Genomic DNA, 5,646 nt, shown 5'->3' with positions numbered 1-5,646 from the left:
ATCAGCCACCAGGCGTGAGTGCTAGAAGCATACATCAATGAGATGCTGACGAATGTCACGGGCCTCCGGTGCCTCGCAGACTCCATGAGGTGCTGCCACATCCCCACCCTCATCATGACCATCATCAGGTGCTTGCAGTTCAGCGTCAGGGGGCATGGGCACATTTCTACGTACGCACATGTTGTGGAGCATGACACATGCCATCACCATCTTTGCAACCTTCTCATGGCGGTACAGGAGTGCACCGCCAGACCTGCTGAGGCAGCGGAAACGGGTCTTCAGTAGGCCGAATGCCTGTTCAATGACTACACGGGTACGTGAGTGGGCATGGTTGTAGTCCTCCTCATGCTGGTCCCGTGGGTTCCGGACTGGTGTGAGGAGCCATCTCTTCAGTGGATATCCAGCATCACCTGTATGTGGACGAGAAACGTATGATGTGGAATGCCATTGATACGTACGCACACCCCCCCCCCCCTTCCTGGCAGGTCATTGACAATTCACATACCCCACATCATCATGCATGTAATGAGACTCACCGAGTAGCCAGGATCTGTTCCCTGCGTGTCGCTCCATGTAGCGTGGTATTGTAGAGTTCCTCAAGACCATAGAATCATGGGTTGATCCAGGGAATCGGGCACAACAATGTGTAATGATCCTGTTGGAGTCACACACCATCTGTACATTCAGGGAATGAAATTGTTTTCGGTTGCGGTACTGGGCCTCCATGGCATGTGGGACGACCAATTCAACATGGGTGCAGTCGATGGCACCAATGCAACCCGGTATGCCGGCAAGTGCATGGAATCCCACTTTTGTGTTGGTTATTTCCTGCTCCGAGCGTGGTAGAGAGATGTAGTCGTCTGCGTGCTTCAGGAGGGCATCGAGCACTTGCAATAGTGTCCGTGAGAACAGTGGCTGAGAAATGCCATGCAACTGTCCGACTGTGTGCTGGTAGGTGCCTGTGGCCAGGAAGTGGAGTACAGACACCACCTTCAGTAGGGGTGGGATGGCGGTTGGGCTATCTATCATGCTGACAAGGTCAGCCTGTGTCATGTCCACAATGGCGGCTATGGTGTCCCGGTCCAGACGGTAGAGGGTGTGGATCTGCTCATCAGTGAGGTTGAACGGATGTGCTCGGAGGCGTGGAATTGCGGGCTGCCTGCGTGGTGGTAGTGGCTGTGCTGGTGGGCCTTGCTGGCCCTGCCTTAGCCTCCTCCTCCTCCTGCGTCTCCTCCGTGCGGCTGGTTGTAGTTGGTGTTCGTCTACTTCTTGGAGTCGGAGCACTTGCAGTGCTATCAGGTCCCCCAGGGCCAACATCGCGAGTCCTGCCGGTAGCATTTCGGTGTGGTTGTGGGAGGAGACTGGCTGTGCAATTTATGTGTTTTCAGGCTGTATGGCCTCCACCTGTGGTGATTGATTCCACCTGTGCAAACTGCTCTCCCCTTTGGCCGAGCACGTCCCGCGCACAACGCTGCAATTCGGGGAATTGTATCTTGCTATTGCAATCATGTATTTGTACCCGATGGCCGTGTAAGATTGGTTGATATGTTCATTCTGCTGTGGTCCCATTGTTTCACATACTATCTGTGCAGTCGCGAACAGACTTGTGAGGGGTCAGTGGGACGTAGTACTCGAGTAACGGTGGGCCCTCATGCATCACTGTACCGAGTTGCAACGACGGGCGGGGCGTCCCATTCGTGGGTGAAGGCAGTTGCCATTTTCACACACAGCCGCACTCGATGGAATAATTAGTGATTTCAAACGGCCACAGATGCCTTTTCGACGTGATGTTGCAAATGAGGAATTCGAAGGGCGGCGCTTTCGGTTTCCAGCTAGCGGCGAGGAGATGCCCACAGGTCTGACTGCAAATGTAACGTTCTATTGTTCTATGTCCTTGAGACAGGGCCCATGGCGAGGGAGCAATGATTGATATGAATAGTTTGGGATGCGCAATAGCTACGTGGGCGATGAGGCCGTCCGTTCCCAAATACATGTTACTTCACAACACTGGAATTACGGGCTGGGGCACTGTGGATTTAGCAGGCTGCATAACGCACAGACTCAATGGATGTTTCTAATGTTATGTGAGTAATTATTCAGGCATTTTGATCCCGGGATGAGGGAATGATGGATGGATGCATGGGCAGGTGATTTGATACAGAGTTTGCCATGTACAGGGCTTCTTGGGATCTATCCGCCTCCCCTACGCTATGTGATGCAGGGCTGCCATAGTGGGACCATCGTCCATCTGGCCTTGTTGAGCCCTCCCTGTCTCGAGGCGCCCTCAGACACTCGTTTGTGATGGTGTTTGCACCTCGATATAGATGGTTATGAGTCGCAAGTGGTTTTGGGGTGGTGATGTTCCTTTGGAGTGGGCTAGCATGCATATGGCTGTGGATTTCGTGTGATCATTGAAGTGAGTTGTTGGTATGTAGTTCTGATGGCCATTCTGTTCTTTTTCTTTTCTTTTGGTTGACAGGTATCTCCTCCCCTTTTGCCACTGCCATCTGTATGCCACTCCTGCAGATGGAATTTACTCCCGACACCTGCTGCTTCGTGTTAATCAGTGGAGCAGCATTACGATCTTATGGGACGATCGCCAATGGGCCACATGCCCTTACGCAGTACTGGTGGCTCGGAGCAACATTTCGGCCTTTCAGCTGGACTAGTGCCTCCCCATTGGGACGGCCCTGCGGTTCTGTGCGCTTCCATGTTGCCTTTTCGTACGTGAATGTGGCTCTGTGTACCATGGGGGAACAGGGCGACACACAGGTAGTGGCTGGTCATTTCTTGCGGAAGCAGCCCACAATGGTGATTTGTGTTTTGGAGTTCATGGCCTGATGGCTGTATGGGCTTGGTGATTTTGATGTGCATAAAATTTCTATTCTGATTTGGCCCGTGTAGCGTTTTTCTTTGCAAGTGATGTGGCATATGCCTATTTGGGGGGCGATGTATTGTGAGGAGATCTGCATTGGGTTCCAGCTTCTGGGTTTAGTTGCGTGGTACTGTGCTGTGCGCGTTTGCCTACGAAGCCCAGTGAGGTCAGGGATGGGGGCTGCCAATATGCCAGTTTGAATGTTGTCATGCTCAGGGGCGGGGGATTGGGTTTTGTGTAACAGATGCCGGTCAGCCAGGTGGACTGGTGGAATGATGTGGTTTTCGGAATATTGCTGGTCACAGGTGCCTGTGTTTGCGTGCGTTTCTTGGTGGGGGACTGTGGTCATGTCCATTGGGATGGCTTCTGTATTCGTGCCATCTGTGCCCTGCAGCTCCCATTGGCCCCTCTTGTGTTTCTTTTGTTCGTTGGCATGCATGGGTGACTTGTACATTTCAATGGTTGCATTGTGGCTTCATTGCACCTACGGGGAGTTGTACTTTGTGGGCAGGGAGCGGTGTACAGGCACTCAGTGGGGCCGTTTACGGTTGATTCGCGATGCCGTACTTCTCGCCATGGCGGAATGGTACATTACGCCGTGCCTGATGGCGTTAGGTACATGTCCGCTAGGGTCGGAATTGGCGTACCGTTGCACCATGGTGGTGTTTGCGGTTTGGCATGGCGCGCGCGCGCGTGCTTGGTGCAGTTAGCGTTGCCGTTCACTACGGTGTCGCTAATGGCTTCGTACTTTGCGGTGACGGGTCATAGTCGCACCGAGCGCTATTCGATGGCGGTATTGCATTTCCGCCATCGTTTTTCGATTTCCGCCAGGGTCGTAATGAGGGCCATGGAAAGTTGAAGGAACACCTCAAATCATGTCTAAGAGTGGGAGCAAAAGAATCTCACTCTTAGCAGGAGAGAAAAAAATAAACTCCAAAAAATCCAGCAAAGCTGCTGGGGGACTCACTAGGTTTGGGAAATTAGCCTTACAGAGAATTCTCCCTAACATTCCTGCTCCCACCTGTGAGGCTAAAAACCTCAGGGTCATCTTTGACTGCACCCTTTTCTTCTCTCCTCATATCTATGACGTCTCTAAAAAGTCACACTACCAGCTGCACTTCCTCAGAGGTATTCTTCCTTTCCTCTCCTTGCCCCAGAAGATCACTGTCTCCAGAGCTCTGGTTCTCTCTCGGCTGGACTACTGCAACAGCCTCTTTCTAAATCTGCCTGCCTTTACTCTCTGCCCTCTGCAACTCATCCAAAACAGGGCTGCAAGACTTTCCTTGGCCTCAAGCCCAGGGATCGTATTTCTCCAGGACTGAAATCTCTGCACTGGCTCCCAGTGGCAGCGAGGATTAAGTTAAAAACCCTCTGCATTGTCCACAATGCTTCTGGGGCCCACAAGGCCTTCTGGGGCCTGGGACCTCAATACCTTCAACTCTCTCTTCCTAAATATCTGACTTCTCAAGCTCTTCACTCATCCTAACCCTGAAGGTTAGTCGCTACTCCAAGCAGCGAGTTGGTGGTAGATCTGTTTCTTCTGCTGGGACCGCCCTCTGGAACAGCCTCCCTGCCTCACTGAAACTTAAGGAGAACCATCCGGAAGCACCTCAAGACCTTCCTCTTTGCTTCTGCTTTCTCTCCTCCTTTCCCCTGCTAATCTCCTGGCTGCATCTAAAACTGCCCTGGTTACCTGGCTACCCTTTTATCTCGGGCCCAGGTCCCCTCCCAGCCAGTTACACAGTTGCACTGCCCCCCTGGCAACCTTTGTACTCAGGGACTGTTTCTGTATCACTACAGCCCCTACTAGCACTTGACACTTGCTGTCTTCACTTACCCTTGCACTTGCCAACAGCTGACTGCACTTATATCTATTATTTATTGTCTTTATTTATTTTACTGTTATCCTATGTACTGCACTGTCCCCTCCCCTTTCCTCCCGCACTTTTCCTCTTCCCCCCTCCCCTGCACTTGCACGATCTCCATGTCACCTGGCCTGGTTGGATTGCTCTCTCTTTTTTTTCCCCTGTTTCCCCTGCCTTGCCTCGTCGTGCCTTGAAACACTTGTGTATAGGCGCAATATAATTGCCATATCATATCATATCATATCATAATGAACAATCCCCAGTCTGCGTTGAAAGCTTCCACTCTGTCATTGACAATTACAGTGAGTTTCTCCAGGGTTAAGATGTCCCACAGTTTGTTCATCCAGTCCGCCTTGGAGGGGCAGATTTACTTTTCCATCTTTGTGCTATTGTAACCCTCCTAGCTCTCAACATAGCCTCTCCAACATTCTCGGGAGACTGGTTTCCTCCCTCTGCCCCCTGGAACCCTGAGCAGCATTTGCGATCGGTCAAGAGACAGGGAGGTTCCGGCAATATCCTTCATCCAGCTAAGGACCTCAGTACAGAACATTGGAATTTTGGGGCAAGTCCCCCATAGGTGATACGATCTACCCTGCTGACCACATTCCCTTGGGCATAGAGCGGACGAACTGGAAAACATTTTTGAGAGTTTCTGAGGATATAAGTGCCAGCCATGCAAAATGTTGAAGTTATGCTCCATGGAGGCAGTGAACAGGTCTCGATGGAACATGATCCCATAGACTCTGCTCCAAGTATCCTCTGAGATATCCAAGCCAGTATTGTTTACAATTTTGTCTCCCTGAGAGGTCGGCAATCACCATTGCTCTCTATAATTTGGATACAATCCCTTTATTGGAGAAGGTCTTGTTGATAGTTTGCTCAAAGGCAGTGAAGAGGTGTGTAATT

The sequence above is a fragment of the Ambystoma mexicanum genome, chromosome 4p (assembly GCF_040938575.1).
Source record: "Ambystoma mexicanum isolate Mex_15411 chromosome 4p, UKY_AmexF1_1, whole genome shotgun sequence".
Lineage (NCBI taxonomy): Eukaryota > Metazoa > Chordata > Amphibia > Caudata > Ambystomatidae > Ambystoma > Ambystoma mexicanum.
Note: the sequence above shows the minus strand (reverse complement) of the source record.